This window comes from Lepisma saccharinum, chromosome 7 (assembly GCF_977018435.1).
Source record: "Lepisma saccharinum chromosome 7, izLepSacc3.1, whole genome shotgun sequence".
NCBI classification, from domain to species: domain Eukaryota; kingdom Metazoa; phylum Arthropoda; class Insecta; order Zygentoma; family Lepismatidae; genus Lepisma; species Lepisma saccharinum.
The window spans coordinates 22,891,970-22,911,298 of NC_139235.1; the positions used below are offsets into that span (position 1 = coordinate 22,891,970).

The 19,329-nt window shown below is 39.4% G+C and overlaps 1 protein-coding gene across 1 annotated transcript in view; it reads left to right on the forward strand.

Moving 5' to 3' along the window:
* The window catches only part of ft (cadherin-related tumor suppressor fat), a 372,095-nt gene that overhangs the window by 43,352 nt on the left and 309,414 nt on the right, over positions 1-19,329 (forward strand). The gene's annotated exons all lie outside the window — the stretch shown is intronic.

Sequence of the window (19,329 nt, forward strand, 5' to 3'; positions counted from 1 at the left end):
GACATAGACAACGAAGAGTTCAGATGAACACCGAGGCTAACAGGATGTTCCCACAGCAATTAACGCCAGTTGTTTACTTTTCCAAATTAATCCGAGTGAGAAAGCGGATGAAATCGCATGTCTTTGTTTTCCCTCCTCCCTCTTTCAGCTCCTTTCTTGAAACTCCTAAATTGGAGAAATTTACGATGTGAAGAATTTTCCGTCATTTAGAAAATGTCTGAGCGGGTTAGGAAATCTCCCGCGTGATAGGATTTGAAGCAGAGATATTGGTAACTTATGCAGGATTCTGGTACAATACGTACAAGGAGGTCTATTACTGAGTTTGAGCTATCATTGGTTGACGAGAAATGACGTCGAACGGAAGAGGTATGTGCGTTTATGAGAAACGTATATAAATGCACAGGTAAACACAATGTTTTTTACAGAAACTCTCAGCAAGAAGTTTATTTAAAGTCCACTTTATGCACACATAGACTAATCGGGACTGGATTTATTGTTGAAAGTGGGAATCGAGCCGCAGGGCATGTGTCGCCACCGGGAACCTGAGTTACAAGGCTAGCGTTATAGGTAAGACGCTATCGAAGAACTCTATCGAGCTCTGAGTAATATTTCTTGCATTTCTTCTTTTTACTGTTGCGAAACACACCTAAACTTGAGTTTTAAAAAAGCCAGCATGCATGGGACGTTCGCACAAATGGAAGGCACACCTCGTAACTTTTGTGACACTGACATCTGGTAAAGTACGCAGAAGTTGAACGACTGCTAATCCTTGGGAGTCGAAAGAAAGAGTGACCTCCCTTGCACTGCATAGAACGTAAGACGCATGCGCATGTTGTTTATTATTTGATTTCGCTAAGCCACCGTGGATGAGTCCGTCTCGAAACCAACTTCTGTACGAATACAAAACTGTGAAAAAGATTGTACACAATTAATGAGAATTTTCGTACGCTGTTGTCAAGTTATGTGTAACAGCGAATTGACATACGGCGCCAAGAATCTACATTTAAGGTGAGGTGTGATAATTTCGCACCAGGCATGCATTTATTTAAATATCGTCGGAATGGGAACTGCTACTAAAGAAAATCCACGCATAATTTGAGAGTATGAATTGCTCCCCATGTTGCAAGTGAAAGTGGTTTTTAAAGTTGATTATTAAGCTAGATACCGTGTTTGAAAAATATGATTAAGTATTTACAGAATCCCATGTATTCCTCAAGGAGAGGCAACTTCAAATTCAAGTTACGGCTAAACAAATTAGAGTTTCAACACTTTCTAGCGAAAACATCATCTTCAATAGATCCTCTACCCGATTATATGTTTTCTTCCGCCATCGGATATAAAATAATTCTCCCATATGCGTAATGCATTTCTCCTTGCCTCCTACGGCTATCCTGACAGTGTTGCCAAACCTGATGCGCATAATAGAGCTAAATTTCACCTTAAATTGAGCTAAAGTTGACTTTCAAGGAGCTAGAATTACGAAGGCTGGATAAAGTGCATCCCATGGTAATTTTAGTTGTCAAGTGGGTGGGGGCGCTGCTATTACCGGTAGCTAAAGTGAATGACAATCTATTCTTAGTTTTTACCGTCTAGGTCTGACGGCATCACCTATCTCAGTAATCCACGAATCAAAAATGAGGGATTACCGGATAACAATATTGTCATCTTCACCTCAACCAAGGCGCTATATAAAAGCTGGGCAGGTAAGAGGGGGTGGGACGACGCAGCCAACATAATAATAATATCACGTCATGTGCAAAATGTATACGCATAGCAAAGGTTTGTCTATGTGGGCCGGGGCTATACCGCGTTTGTTACAACCTGTCCCGGTTCCCGCGCTAGTTGCTCCCTGGCTTTTCTTGGTGCTGGGGAAAGTCAAAGCCAGGCAGCCAATTAAAATACGCAACGTCGCAACAGCGTCTACGTAAGCGCCTCTCTTCTGGCTTTCATTCGTTCCTCGCTGCCCCGCAGACGATTTTTTCCTCGTTTCTCATTGGCACCGAAACTGTTGAGCGCTCCCTAGCGCGGGAAGCGGGACAGGTTCTACCAAACGCGGTTTTTTTTATAGTGATGGCATCATAGTGGGGCAGGGGGCGGGTGTCCCAGTTCACAGCCAAACGAGAACCAGATTATGGCCCCAAAAGAGCTAAGTTGGCAACAGTGCTCTCACCTGCTTCAGAGAGAAGAACCTAAAGGAAATTGTCCCTCTCCACCTTAACACTAGAAATCATAAGCATCACTCATAAGCCACCAAATGTCTTGCATATACGTAATACATTTTTCTGGCTAAGCGAGGAGACTCATACTCCATGACCCCCCCCCCCCCCCAGATAATGACATCCGTGTTTGGAATTGAACATGTATTGAACATTTATACATAGAATTACGTTACGCCATGACTGTATTTCAGGGAAGGAGATTTTAACCGATTTCTACAAATATATTGAAAGGAATTATAGCATGCATGTACAGTGGGATCCATGAGTATTGCAGTGCAAATTGCCCATCACCATGTTCGTGCACTTTAAATGACCCAATAAAAGCTTCAAACATTAAAATAAATCTCAATACAAGCTGTTGACAACTTCTGAACCAGCATACATAAAAATCCATAGCTTAAAAACACACAGGATGTAAAAGAAAAATTAATGAAAATAGCCATGGACAATTTGCACGGTAATACTCATGGATCCCACTGTACTACAAAATTTTCCGATTACATTTTATTCCACTTTACATGAATAAATAAACCAAGCTCTCAGTTACAGCTACTGTAACTACGTATAATCGGATAAACCACTGCCGCAAGTATCCCTGCTCATATCTTGTCGTATATACGATGGGATTCATGAGTATTACCGTGTAAATTGTCCATCACCATGCTCGTGCATTTTATTTGACCCAATAAGAGCTTCAAGAATGAAAAGAAAACTCAAAACAAGCTGCAGACAACTTCTGCATCAGCATACATAAAAATCCATCGCTTAAAAACACATGGGATGTAAGAGAAAAATTAATGAAAATAGTCATGGACAATTTGCACGATAATACTCACGGATCCCACTGTACGTACCGCAAGAAATTCTCAGTACATAACTAACAATTAAAACCCAAGGCATATCAGATATACTGATTAAAACCTTCTAAAGCGAAACGTCTACCAGGTACGTATGCTTTGGTCGCACAGATTACAATCACTTTTGCAGATTATACTGTGAACATGTATTACAATTATTCTATCACTGCAAAGCGCTATATCATGACAGTATTTTTTTTCGTTCATATGCATTATATTTACCAAGTAATGACAATCGTGTAAATAAATGTTTGATCAATAGTCGGCGCTAATTGTTCTTTATTAATTGCATGAACGAACAATTGAATATGCGAGCGTAAAAGCACAGAGTAGCGATTGTAAATTTTAGAGAGCAGTTATAATCTGTGATCTTACCGGAACGACAGTAATCTGTGGGATTAAAACTTCGGGTTACGGTTTCATTAGAAATTGTAAGCAGATAATACATTACAGCATGTAGTATAAGTTAAAATGAACCTTTTCATATGACTTTTATAATTCGAGTCAAGAAATTAAACAGGCGAAAGCTATCGAAGACGCTTCGAGATTAACAGAGGGATTGCAGGAAGCTGCCATATTCGTTGCAGTTCAATCGATTATCGTTTCTAGACCTGTCACATACAAGTGTAGCATAACCTTGATTTTTAGCAATGTGTTAGTCTGTTTTTGTATGTTCAAAAAGTTGAAATGCGTAAGAACGCGAAGAACCATCCGCGCCGCCAGAGATCAGGTGTTAATTTATAATATCTTTGAAATCAAATGAGCTTCATGTATTAGTCAAAGTGGGAAATATACGTTCACGGAAACTATGAAACTTGTGTGCAAGGGCAATGTTCACATTGTATCACAGTGTGATACGTCACTAGATCCTGCGATAAACTAAAATCTGTGATTTGTAGCCACTGAACCTCACGCTTCAGGTCGAGAGAAACAAAAACAGTTCCAATCGCGTCAAGTTCTGTGCACAAGGGCAATGCGAATTCCCAGTCTGCCTCGTCGGCGCTGCCACCGAAATGATGCCGAGTCATGGGGAAGCAATCATGCCGTGCCTTCCACTACGTTCCGGCCGGGTCACAATTGAAGGTAGCACTAAGGCATTGAATTGAAGAGGACTGTTTCTGTTCTACGGGCATTCGACATGATACAGGCTTAACCTCTCCCCACCCCCTTCCACCTTTCTTTTTCTGCTGGATGCACAGTTGCCAGCTTGCGAAGTTTCTCACTAATTTTGGCGCCGTGGAGTATGTCATCGCCTAGTGTAAGAAAAACCTTTTCGTTTTCCGTTCCAACCTCCGAGGCGGAGTGGGTGTTCTTTGTGAGTTTCCCTTCATCAATTTCATCATATCATCACTCATCCTCATCGTCGCGATTAGCCAAAAGTGGAAAAGTAAAGTAAACCAAATGAATCCATCAATGAAACAAACCTGTTGGTTTCTGAGATTAGTAAAAGTCCCTTTTCTTCACAGAAAATCAAGTTCAAATTGTGGAGAATAAATTAGTCAATTCTGAATTAAGTGAGGTCACACAGGAAAAGTAACGTCGTTACTTTGAGAACGTAACCTTTATTGTTACTGGTATAATTTCGGTAATGGGACAATTGCGAACTTGCTTTCCCATGTGGGGACTAATATGGACATAAGCCCTGCGACAGGTTAAGTTTGCAGCAGGTTTTATGTATTAATCCACGCAAGAACGGCGCTCAGCACCTCCCGTGCAAGTCTTGCCTCAAACGCCGAACAGTTCAATCGCATACAGTGAGAAAATCGGCAGTATTGCAGCGGAACTATATTCTGCGTGCATATTTGGAGTCTATATATGCGAAAAATTGCTGCAAACTTAACCTGTCGCGGAGCTTAGGAGGGTCTGGGAGAGCAAAGTGGAAAATGTGAATTCCCAAGCCCCCTTTTCTGAATTAGTCGGATGCGAGATAGAGAGAGAAATATTATGTGGAAACAAAAGTTTTAATGTATTTTGTTCTTTAGGACAAATAGTTGATTTATAAGCACTAAAGCACACGTATAATAAATACTATGTGTGTATATTTGCAGTGCTTTTTTCTAACGGTACGCCGTACCGGCACCATTTCATTTGTGACTATACCGCAATGTTTTGAGTAGTTATTATGATGCATAAAGAACAAACCAATTGCTTCCCGAACTTTATTACAAATAACATGCTTAATTTTTTGAAAATAAACATGGAAACACAAATCTCCTCAACGATACACTAGGCTCTGTGATGTTAGTGCGCATTCATACTTAATTTCATGTGCTATGGTATAGAAGTGGAGATAGATAGAAAGAGATACATATGGAACGAGAAAGGCAAATGCAGACAGCTACAGGAAGAGACAGAAAGGGAAAGAAGAATAAGAAGGAAGGAGAATGGTAAAGGGAGAGGAAGTGAAAATACGGAAGATAGAAAGGAAGAAGAAAGTAATACAGAGAGAATGACGACAAAGACAGTGGGAGAAAGAGAAACAATGATAGGCAGAATAAGAGAACTAAACACAAGTGAGAGAAGAAAAATAATGAGGCAGATATAAGGAGAGGGACAGAGAAAGAAAGAAAACAAGAAAGAGAGAGAGAGAGACTCGCACGATAGCTTACGCCTTGCTGCTTCCCCGCTTGTTCCGACTCCCGCCATTGATATTCTTATCAGCCGTGTGCACATTTACATGTCGGATGCATGTAGGCAATCGAAATGACCTGCCAACCCTGCGCCCGTCTGACATTCCTTTCCCGCTGTTCCTTTTCTTTTCTTTTCCCTGCGCTGCTCTCTCGAGCATTCTTCACAGTGACAGGAGAAGTTGAAACCCTGCCCCTACTCACCTTGTGGCCGCATCGGCGCTTTGCCTACGCTTCAATCTCCAGCGACAAGCGAAATGCTACATGCCCCCCCTCCCCCCACTTCGTTTCCCTTGTACGCGAACAGACCGTCGGTCGCTCCAATTCCACACGTGAATGCTGATTTTGGGGATACGGTTTTCGGGTTTTCTTGTGTAACGTCGCTTTTTGGTACCTTTAGGTTAACCACAACGAATATCTTGCAGTCATTTCCGAAGACAAGCAAATGACCAATCGCTAATGTAGCTAATTTTTATTTCGCAACGCTATGTCAGTTGAAAAAGAAAGACTGTCTTATCTCGAGCAGTGTTACCACAACCAGAGATCACAAATCCCCTTTCTCAGGTGCAAAATATTCCTTTCAACGGAAACTGAAATCGCGAACACAAAACTTATCACCTATTGTTCTTATTATTATTGATTTTACAGTAGTGGTGGTTGTGCTATTGGTACTATTTCATTGATTCATAGGAAACAACAATTCATAGAAATATTAAGATTGCTTGAATGCATTAAAACAAGAAGGGGGTGAAAGACAATGCCAATTACTGACAGCAATTTGTTACAAATTTTGCAAAAAAAATATATGAACTTTAATTTTATACTATGTGTGTTATTACAGTATATATTAAAATTATATGATAACATGAAGATATTATATCTTCACAGTTCCCTGCAATTTTTATAGTTTTCACGAAATTTCAATAACTAAAATTCTGTTTGAATTTCACTGCGGTTTTATCTGTTAATACATAACAATAGATAAATGAAACTTAAGAAAAGCTAACAAATTTGTGGTATAGTATTCTTCACACTGAAGAACTTCCTTGGTGCGTAGAAATAAATTGTATGGGAACAAGTTTGATTTAACCAAAATGTTCACACAATTTACATTCTCGTGGCAGCACATCCCAGTCTTGTCTCGATTTTACAGACGTCTGTCCCATTCTCGGTCACGTCTCGACTATGACCAAAGCGATTTGTCCAGCGTTGTGTTCACCTTTGTTTTACGCAATGAAAGGTTTGGAAATTTAACGAAAATGAAAATGAAGCAGTTGACAACTTCTGCGAAAGCATCAATACAATTCCATTCCGTAAAAGGACATAAGGTGTGAGATAAATGAATGAAGATAGCGAAGGACAATTTGACGGATAATATTTGCGCAGAAGTGTGGTTCGATTTATAATTCTCACACTGATTGACCCACCTGCATGTAGACTTCTTGGAGCTTCCAGAAACATTCATAAAAAAAATATCAATGTGCCCTTGCACAGGAAGTGGCAAACGGTCCCGTAGGAGAGAATTAATATCATGGAAGATGGAGATAATGAAAAATTAGTTCTTGAAAAAGAAATGGGCCTGTGCATTATGACGTAAAGAAAGAGTGAGAAAAGGGGGAGGGGCGATATACGAGAAGGGACCTTGCGCAAATATTGTAATTGAATAGCTTCCCGGCTGTGTGAAAAGTTCTTAATTGTAGACGATCAATCATTAGTAATTGATAACATATCGAATGGCAGCGGGCTGTGGCCCGTTCAGATCGCAATTAGATAGCTACTGCAGCGCCATGCTGGTTTCTCGGCAGCAAAGTACGAGTACGAGTGTTTGGCTCCTGATAGTAATGCCAGTATGCCAAATTTCGCGTAAAGTTCCAATCGTGCTGCTGAGCGAGTTTTTAGAGAACAGTGTTAATACCTGTTCACTTTTTCAAATATGTATGGCTCGCTTTACTCTCCAGGCTACCTGCCATTTTCAATTATTACGAAAAACACATAAGTATTTTTAAAGAATGGGATTGTACCGATGCTGGTGGAAAGTTATTACCTGCTTCGTTGCCAGTTTGAGTTCTTGAACCAATTACATCCTCGAAACTGTGTTCTTGCAGACTAACAATGCTCTCTGGTGCCTGGTTACACAACCAGTTTTGGATATTGTGTTGTGTCTTGTTACTGAGTGTCATTGTACAGTTTCAGCGTTTACAATATCGTACACAGAAAAAAGGTTTGTAGCGTCGTCGCCTTGTAATCAAGGGGTCCCGGGTTCGATACCCGGTGGAGGCACATAGTAGGTCGAGTTCCACTTTAAACTGCAGGTCCAGTCCCGATTATCCTTACTGTGCATAAAGTGGACTTAAAACACCAACTCAAACAAAAAAAAGTTTGTTTGGAATAAGTAAAAAATAGTTTTTCGCAACCAAATATTTACGTATTTAAATAGGCAACAAAAGTCGTGTCTTCCCGTTTTGCCCATTCCCCTTTCGCCCAGTACCGTTTCGCCCAGAGGGAATTTTTAAAAGAAGGTTTGAATGTGAAGGGAAATGTGAGTTTAAAAAGTCAAATAATCAGGTGTGGCTTCCAAAGGGGAGGCTTGTCGCATTGTTTAACGCATTAATAACAGAAGTACAGATACATTTACTTAAGAATACACAGTACAAACACAATATCAACATTAGTATTAGCCATTGAGTTTACACGATTGCGAATTTTTACTATCAAATTTTCCTCTGGGCGAAACGGGCATGAATCAACACAAGTAGGCTATATGACTGTTCACCAGAATAAAATTATTTCAGTAATCATGCACATTTGTTTTCAGTTACCAAAAAATTTAGTAGAATTACCACATGTAGTAAAGGTTACCTTTTTTATTTTTTATTCACAGTTAAAAGAAACTTTAAACCAAATTTGTTTGTTTCAAACAAATCTGGTTTTTTTTCCTGTTTAGTAATTTAGTTCTGGACTTTATTTTAAATCTCTATTTTAATAAGAAGTTCAGCTGCATAATAGGTATTCTTTTAACTTACTGTTGTTTCTTGGGGATTATGCCCTCATATTTAGAGCCTCAGTGCAAACGCACGCCCACCCAGCGTCGAATGACATTGGTACCTGGGGGAAACCCTGGGGGGTAAAGGCGGTCAGGGGCTTGATGTTGATCACATCACCCCCACTCACGACCGGATCAAGAAAGTGTGAGGCGTTACCCCAACCCCTCTATACGCCTTCATGGCGTGGTGCTAAGCACAGGGGAGCACTTTACCTTTTACCTTTTTTACATATGGACTTACAATTTTCATTAAGCAAGCGGCTCACCTAGCTAAATGAAATGCATCAGGCTTCCTATAGGACATTAATAATGTGTTGCAAAATTCAAATACAAAATGTGCTTTATTTTCCGTTACTAAAATAATGAATTACCAAACTTTCTTTTACGTGTTGAATCGTGAATATTATCCTGTTGTCCCTAAATACAGATTTGTATTTACTGAAAACTGCGTTCAATATCTAATGCAGTAATGGGAGTGTATTTTAAATATGCAATGGATTTCACTTCAATAACTTGAGCGTGCATTTGCTATTGTTGACAACAATGTTAGTATTGTCTATTTTCAAGGTTTAAAATAAACAGAGTGTTCAAAAGAGTGTAAGTTCGCTTTATGCACAGACTTGCTAATTGGGATCCGAACCACAATGTGAATCCACCCGGCACCCCTTTTGTTAGTGCAAAATGAACATAATTCAGATGAACTGAAAACTTTTGGTATTTAACACTGCAAGGAAAAATGTAGCAGTAATAGAATGATTATGAATATATCTCGTAAAAAGTCTGAAAATTATATCTAAATATAACTAAAATATGTAAAATATGAGATAAAAGCTAATATATGTAAAACATGGAAAATAAAAAAAATACAGTAAAACCTCGTTAATTCGGACTAATGGGGTGGGGATAAGTTGATCGGTGTAACGAAAGTCCGGATTAACTGAAATAACCTAAAAGAACAGTAGAAAGTGCATTAAAACTCCTCGCACACAAAGTGTTGCTTCTCTGAAGATCCTGCGCGCGTGTAATGGTGGAATGAAAAGGAGTGACTGACATTCTACAGAATACCTAGCCTGTGACGTGCAATTAAAGAGTAGTACGAAATAAAAGGAGGGGCGGGAAAACACCAAAGCTCCCGAAATTGTGAGGAAAGACGAAAGCTATCTTTTAAATGTAATAGCATGTTTTAAATAAACTTTATTACTCGTCGGTAAAGGACCTGGCTCTTGTGTTTTTTTACCCCCACAAGCGCTTTGTACACTCACACCGTCCTCACATCTTCAAGTTTTAAGATCGTTCCTGTTCTTTTTATTCCCTCTATCTTGTTGTCCACTAGGCCAACCGTGCAACATAAAAGTAAATCTTCTGTTGGACGGGAATAAATTTTTCACCTTGCGAGCGATGCTCGAGCATTCACTTGTCCAGACAAGCATTCAATAAGAAACGGACCTCGCCCCTCCCTCCCCCCTTCCGTCTACCCCAGCGCCATCTCTTATCAGGAGGGCAAAGCTCTAAACTTTACGTCGTGGACTTTGATGAGAGGAATGCCAGCTAAACCTCTCCTCTCACTGTTGATGGAGAGATTCGTGAAGAGCAAGGCGGTTACGTACAGGTGAATCAATCGGGAGTGGTGCACAGGCATTGGTTGACGCAAACGATGTCTTGTTGGTTTATGAGAAACGTAAGTTGCAGCACAAGTTTCACGAAATTCAAGTCTTTGATACAAGATTAAGTATTGGTATCAAGAATCACAATGATGATATAACCGCAAATAACAATAAGTGTTGTATTTTTCCTGTTACATTCGAAACTAAACGCCAGATGAGTAAATATTTGGCACACTGTATGTATGTAGTCACTAGTATTTTGTTATAAATTCTATACTTGAATGAAACAAAATCTTCGAAAGCTGGGGGGGGGGGGGGGATTTGGCAATGACTTTAAGTTGTGTGAACATTTCTGGAATTAGGATAACTTTAAGGGCGGGGGAGGTCTTAATGCTGCGTGATGCTTGAGAATGTGTGGGGGTCCTACCTTCAACTATCATTGAACTAAATATTTTCTTTGATTAAGTGGATGAAAACCAGAAACATGTTTTTCCTTCGATAATTTTGCTGGAATACTAAATAAATGAAATTTATTTATTATATCAACTGTCGTAAATATAAGCTTTTTTTGTGCCATCAAATGAATGATATTCATTCCCAGAGGGGGCTGATCCGTTCGACCACCCTCCCCCTCGCACAACACCATTATGGTAATTTTACCTCGGGAGCTCCATAATATGGGTGGTGGCACTTTACAATTTTTGAATTTACGTCAACAAGTGGTATATTTTTTTCCCAATTCGAGGACATTTCAGGGGCAATGCAAGACAAATATTACCTTCCACTTTTTTAACTACGCCACTTTTAGAGCTGTTTAAATTATTACGGAAAGTATTCTTGTCACGTGTGAAATTTAAACCCTAAACGATATGTTAAAAGTTTTACTTGTTAGGATGTAGTATAGTGCGTTTGGGGACCCGTATTGGATATTCAGTATTTAAGGATGACGTCACAGTATAATTTTAACAACTTTGATAATTTAATTTCCACTATACACGTTATTACGGTGCAAGTTTAAGAGAACCTCAAGCTATGTCACAGAAAATGTCAGCTTTGTTATTATGACACATCTGATGACGGGTGAGGTGAGCCATTGTTTTGTACGGCAGGAATAGGACCCATTTTATCAGGTATGTTTCTGTTGTATATGAAGTTATATTAACTACAAATATTACGATTTATGGTGTTAATGTAACTCCATAGGCAATAGAAATAGATATATGTGATACAGATATTATATCTGTTCAAATTTGTTGCCGTACAAAATAATGGCACCTTTGTCCATTTCAAATCCACTGTTGAGATCTTGGAAAGGCATATGGAATATATAATATGTAAATATAAGTGAGGTTTTGGGTGCCCTGGTGTTTGAATAAAGAACAATAACGAGTTTTCGTCTCGATTCTTGGTGCCTAATTATGAGACGAGAACGAGACTTTTCTTGTTATCGCCTGGAGTTTGAATTCAACTCTCCACGTGCACTTTCCCACAATACGTTCCCAATTATCAACAGTTGCAGCCTCGGTGGACACATAGAAGAAGCGTGCTAAATCGCCTGGCTACTGCGATGTCGAAAATGAGCGAAAATTGCCCACAATTATCGTACTATGCTGTGAAGAAGCACATTTTCAACGATTGGTGCTGCAGCTTAAAGTGACAACAATGAAATATAGGTTGAAAAAAACTCTGTGTCCAATTTCTTACCACCTTCAAAACCCATTTATTCTTACTTTTTTGTTGCTGTTAACTGTTGGTTCTTATTTCTTCCTCCAGAAGGCGCATTGTCTCTCAGCTTTCGTAGCTCAAGATCTTCCCTATTATTGTTCCTATGGAAGGGTTTTCTATTGTGCCTACATCTTAACTCGGGACGCACGCTGTAATAGGTAATTTCGCTCAGGGTTGTGTCTTCTTGCTTTTTTTTCCACCCCACCTGTGCATTCCTCTGCAGCTCTCGTGGTCGTTGAATTTCATTGTATGTTCGCTACGGTCCATCAGCGAGACAGGGAAGGTCTGTAAGAAATGGCTGCTCGGGACGACAAACATTGGGAGAGGGGTGCGCAGGCCCCGCCGACAATTGCAAGAAGCTTAATTTGTCGTTACTCAAGCGCACGATTGCGTAGCGTTGAAGATGATGAAGGTGTGGCGAATTTTTGTTCCTCCTCATCAATTTGATTGTATTTTTCCTGCGAGCGAAGGACTTTTCCCGCCAAATTCAAAATGTGTTACTGTTTAGAAACCTTCCCTAGTTTTGTGTACGTGCAGATAAGGCTATTCTTACAGTTTACATGAACGTTTTTTTGGGAATAGAAGAAAAAACTACAAGACTTTACAAGATCATAGGAGTGCACCAAAAAACTGTCAAGTGACACTTTATTTATTTAAGTCTAATTATTGTTGGAAATTACTAATGGTTTAGGGAGCTGTTTATTGTTCTTCCTTATAGATGCGAGATCCGAGTGGTTTAAATAAAATGTTAAACGTAACTTTCACAAACTTGCTTTGCTGTACAAAATCCCCAATATCTCTGGGGTCTGCCTTGTTTCACAACACTCTTACAACCTTGTGTTCTGACGTCAGACGAGGTATGCCTATGAGGTTAGGTTAGGTTCTATTAGCATAAATACAATGATTTTTTTTATTTAGTTAAGAGAACTAAACCTAGTTAGCCTAACCTAACAACGTAGGCATTTAGCCTAAAATTAAAAAGCTTTCTCCCGTGACGTCAGAACACAAGGTTGCTCAAGTGTTGTGCGATAAGTGAAACCCAATATCTCTGTAGCCGATTTCAACACCAGATCGCGTGAAAGGTCTCTGCTGTCCATTCCTCTATAATCACAACTTTACGCAAATTCTTTTAGTCTCATTTCAGCTTCAGCACAAGTTGCCACCTGATATGCATTCGTTTTCCTCAATTGTGACGTTCAAAGAACTGTTAAAATTGCATGTACTAAATAATGAAAATTAAAAATTTGACTTTCCAAACTAAGTATAGCGTGTGCACAGAAGAAGTAAGGCACAAGCAACAAGAATTATTATTATAATATGTATCCTATTAATAATATGTAAGTTGAATTACTGTTTGGAATGTGTTTAAGAGTAACGTTACCTATTTTCTTGTCTGTCTACATGTGCATGTTCGAGTGTAAGGTTGAGAATGTGTATAATAAACTTGATTGATCGATTTCTACTTTCTTTTACTTCGCTTTTTGTGCCGCTTTTTGGCTAACTTGCGAAGATGAGTGATGCATGATGAATGGACACTGAGAAACATCCATGCCCAGGTCAGGATTCGAACCCGGAACCCCTGGCGTCGTAGCGCGATGTGATAACCACTCCGCCACGTGGGCCAACTGTAATATAAACTCTGCTGCCTTCTGTTTGTATGTGAAAGTGTAAGCATGTGTCTGTGTGTGCGTTGATAAACTGTATTCTTTTGAAGATAGTATCAAATTGGTGGTTAAGTGGAGAAACAGGCTCTATAGCCTTAAAACTTCACCGTTTAAATATAGCCGAAATAATTAAATAAAAACTCTTAAAGTCTGGGCTAAGCACAAGGAAGAAAATCTTTAAAAAGATTGGGATACAATAAGAATTAGATTGGGATACAATAAGAATTAGAATGTGCTACAAATAGGCGCTAAAAACATCCAAACATAGTTACCTTATGAACAAGGAGGCAAGTTAATCCTGAGTAGCGAGAGATCATATAAGCATTCCAGCACTCTGGTATCAATCACTATCATTCTTCTATGATTATTATTACTTTTTATTAATGGGTATTTCCGACAAAGGTGGGTGTTCGTTCTGAGGTGAAATGGATGTTATAGTTTTTGTGTTCAGGAGCAACTACAGGCTGGCGCAAAAGTCGGTTGACCCATACACAAATTCAAGTTTATACACAAAATTCAAATATACATACAAAATACAAGTAGATACACAAATTTCCAGTTTCAGTGGTTTTGTTCAAAGTGTCCTCCATTGTTTGCAATACATTGTGTGCAACGATCAACAACAGAATTGCAAATACGATGCAGTAAACTTGTACCATTGTTGATGACGTGAAACGCATTGATAATTGAGTCTTTCAGTGCAGATCTGCCGGTGATGATGAGTATACCATATCCTTAACAATTCCCCACAAAGCAAAATCGCATGGCGTCGAATCACAAGAACGCGCAGGCCAATCCATGGTACCACAGCGTCCTATCCACTCTTCAAGTGTGTCATCTAAAAAGAATCGAACATCACGTCCATAATGTGGAGGAACTCCATCTTGCTGCAATACAAAACAGTGATCTGAATAAGTAGGGTTGTTTTCAAGTTCAACTAACACAACATCCTGCAGCATCTCGAGATAAGAAGCGCATACACTATGGTAATACTATTATCAATGTGCTCTTTGGGTAAACTGCGCCACGCTGTATATTGGACCAGATTTTCTGGAAAGTTTCATCAAGAGGAAGAAACTTTCAACTTAGCCTAACCTATTTCTAAATTTCATATATTTCCGATGACAATGGTGTCGATGATTTATGAATCTCGGTCTCTTTTCACTTCTTGAAATATATACAAAAAAGAAAGCAACGGGTCACCACCACATAATGTTTCACACTGTATAGGAGTCATAAAGGCTTGCAACGTTTCTTTATGTCGTTTTTCTGTTTGACGCCTGACTCGACGCTAGAAACCCTGAATGATGTAATTTATCCTGAATATGTTCAACCACGTGGAAGAATTACAGTAACTTACCAATGGGTTGGATTTGTAATTAAACATAAATGCATGGCATATTCTTATCTGTCTCGATATGTCTAAAACTTTGGCACAGTAAAGTAACTTTGGTTTGTAAAATGGTCTAAACTATCGTACCAAAGTCCGAGATTCTCGAATAATAAGTCTCGGTACCAGAGTAGGTAGTGACGGAGTGACACTAATGACAGTCAGTGCAGATATTATAATCAAACGTAACAACAATAATTTTAATTAGGGGTGTGCCGGAGTGATTTTTTTTTGGTCAAGTGGGAAATTTCATTATTTCCCGTCACTGAAAATCTCAATGCCTGCCTATATGCTATGTATTACCCCCTTATGAAATTGTTCTCTCATTTCAGGATTCACAACTACCATTTTAAAGAAATATCCAACACTTATAGCGCTGACCATTCGAAATACCCGAACTGTTTAGCCCCCCAAAAGCGTGAAATCATTTTCCGAAGTCAGAATTGGGATGGCATTTTTTCCCCCGCTTTCGGTACCGACATTTAGGAATCCTACATGACCCAAATAACAATAACAATAAATATGTTTTCTTATTTTACGTCGCTCTTCTGCCACTTTCAGATAATCGCGGAGATGAGAATGAATGATTACTAGATAAAATTGAGAAGGGTGACACTCACAAGAGAACACCATGTGCAGACCGGGACTCTAACCTATCTATCGGTGGTGCCACTGGCGAGGTGGTGAGTCGACCACTCGACGAACTTGGGTATAATAATTCCCACCAACTTGCATTTAATTATCGTTTACATTTGCAGCACTTTTATATATATTGAGAATGGTGTAAATGACGTCTTTAGTGCATGCCAGATCGAACTAGCTGATGGACCTGCCTTGTATTTGTACACCTTGGAATATAACGCGAAAACTGTGCTGAGAAAAACTTGTGTGTGATTTCCGAGTGATAATTATGTAGAGAACTGTATAATCTCAAAGTTTCTTTCAACGTGTTAAATTTATCGTGGCAGGATTACATGGAAAATGCTCTTTTGTCATGATACGGTTTTGTTTCGATAAGGGTTTTTGCTATGGAGCATTCCCGAATTCTATTTTGTCTTGCTGTAGTGATTCTAGTCGTTTGATAACGATTCCCCTGTGCTATTAGAATTTCCCAAGTTTCCTCTTGTACTTTTTGCTTGTTTCTGGTTTCTTGATCATTAGCATCTTCCACCCTTTTTTCGTGCCTTTTTTTTCGTTAGCCTCCCTGTTCTTTTCTTCGTGCTTCTCCGGTATCACACTGGGCCATCTTCGCCGGCGGGTGACTTGGTGGAAGCCCGGTGCATTACTCCGTGAGCCCCCTCTCGGTTAGATACAGGCGCGGTCTTATTGGACAGGGTCGACCATCTCAAAAATCCTGCTTCGAAAACCTCACTTTGCCTCCAGTGACTCTAACTCACTCCACCTCCCCCCGCGCGCTCTGGCGTTCGCGTCTGGAATCTTGCATAAAAGCAAGAGGCAGCACGGTTGCCAGTGGTATCAAAATTACGTGCACCGTCCGTGAATTTTTGCCAGATTTCTCTGCATTTTCTTCCATGCCTAAACCAAGATCAAAGACCCTAACACACACGAAACCGGGAGGGAATCCAGTTTTCATTTGCTTCCCCCCCACCATAACAGACCTAATGCACAACTTTAAATATTATTACATTTTGCAGCAAAATATTATTTGTGTGATGAAAATTTCATTATTAATTATGATTCTGTGTGAGATCATTATTTCTAATTTGAATTATTTACTTTAAGATTACAATACGATGCGCAACCAAAGTCTGAAAACAAAACATTTTGTGCGTGTTTTCGTGAGAGAAAGAGAGAGTGCATGTGTAGATAAAGGATTGTGTGAACATTTTAAAGACAATGTGATAATCATATTCTCAATCAAAGTTACATGTAGCGCATTATGTTGCATAATTATGTAATGAAAATATAGTGAATTTTTGTCCGGCTGATTTAAGTTCAATCTTCGATGTGACCTGATGTATATGTTTACGTTTTCTGAGCTAGTTCATTGCAATGACAATTTTTCAAAGGTTAACTCAAGTGTGTTTATTCTTACTATTCGTTATAAAAAAAACTTGCCCCATCTTGTTCAAACGGAAATACATCACTATTAATTCTTAGCTTAGCTTTGGACCCCTCTACATATCGGAAGAAATCGGTGTCTGCTTCACTTGAAGGACTGCAGCAAATCTGGCTGCAAACCTTCTGTGTATTCGATAACTTTAGCTCGTTTATTTTGAAGATCTGAACCAAAATAAATAACTGCATGCTGTAATGAATTCTCAGCTTAGAAACATCTAATAAAACGTTCGAAACCCAACTATGCTATGCTACCACAAATTTCCGTAATGTCGTTCCTACAGATTATAATTGTTCTGTAAAATTTTACCAACTTGCTGGTCATCGTTTTTGTGCTCGTATTCATTTCCAAAACTTTTTGCCTGAACACGCTTAAATCTTCACAAATTGTGCAAAAAAGGAAATTACTCCAGTTCTAGCACGGTGTTCGTGGAGCGTTTACTGCTTGTTCACTAGAGTCTGTATGATAGGATACGACAGTCATGTTTCAAAGGCTAGTACGGAAGTTACTAGAATAGAATAGAATAGAATTTATTTCCAGTATGAGCCTTTACAGCTATACATACCATACAAGTGAAAAATTTTCGTGTACTTTCCCTACATCCTTCCTCCTTTTTAGTCTGCTTCCACCTTCACCACTGCTTGGGAGTTCACAAACACTATTTCATTTGAAATGCTTCCCTATACTTGCCCTGTTACCTGAGTGGTTCCTAAATTTTCTCAAATTTATTAATAAATTTATTTATTTAGTACCCCTCCCCCCTTTCACACATGTTCGCTATCCCCACTGAGCTTCTTTGATCTCATTACCCAGGCGTAGTGTAGGAAAGTTCCCAGATTCCTTATTTGCGCCTCCCCCCCTCTCGGTCTCTCCCTCCTAATAACGCTTGTCATTATATTCTCAATGTTATCTTCATTTATTTCCCTGATATATTTTTGTCTTGCCTCCCCTGTTTCTTTACACTGGAGGAGAATGTGAAATTTCGTCTCGTCTTCGCCGCATAGCTGGCATTCTACGCTCCCGTCTTCCCGTTTAAGTCTAACTTGTGCCCATCCCCCCAGTCTGAACCAGGCCAATCCTGACCTTTCTTTTGCCCCACACAAATCTACGTAGTTCCTCCTTCCCCATTCTCGATCCGTATTCACTATTTTCGCCGATGTTAACGATATTTTTGCGTCGCATTCTGCCAAAATTTTCTGTTTGGTAATATCTTCCAGCCTGGCACGTATGGCCCCTAGCATCTGCGTATCAATTCTCCCCTCTATTCCCTCTTCCCACATCCATCCTAGCCCTATACATTTTGTTTATTTAAGCTATTATATGCATCTATTATGTTGTCCCTAGCTGCTCGTGTGAAACTCCGACGGTTCACAACTTGGAAAATGAGTGCATAATATCACCGTCACCTTTAAAAGAAGCGGAAAGGATGGAAAATAACCGAAGAACACGATGTGCAAGGGCAACGCGAGCTAAGGGTGGCGAAGCAGATAAAAGCCCGCCCACCAGGTGGCAGTGAAGTGGGGGAGACAGCCGTCTTCTTAAATCAAGTCAACTTCCAATGATGGAATTAACGTGTAAGACGTTACACAGGAATGTGTTAAGCCTACCCAGAAGGCGACTTAATGCCTTTTAACAGTCCGAGAAGCTAGGAAGCGATATGTCGTGCGTCTCGATGGCCAATCCTGAACCAGGCATGAACAGTGAACATGAGTTAATGTGCACTAACATACGGTACGGAAACTAAAATAAGCACGAACTCTTGATTGTGTAATTATAGTATTAACTATAAATGCGGTCTCCCACGGAGACCCTTCTGGTCGATGGGCTAGACACCGAATTGTTACCCAGCTACTAGTTTTTGTTTCACACAGTAGTCACAATACTGGTTACTGAGAATATAATTCGTTTCAGTATACGTTTGCAAAAGCTAAAATTAATACGATATTTTTGATTGCGATATATATGACGATAAACACAGCTTTTGAGTTAATGCGTGGAATAAATCATGATCAGAGAATCATTGTGAAGTAAAAATGTGGCTAACAGGTACACATTCATTTTCGTCTTTTGATTCTCTCATTTTTATTCAACTTGTTAGTATAATGGGATGATCTTTGTAT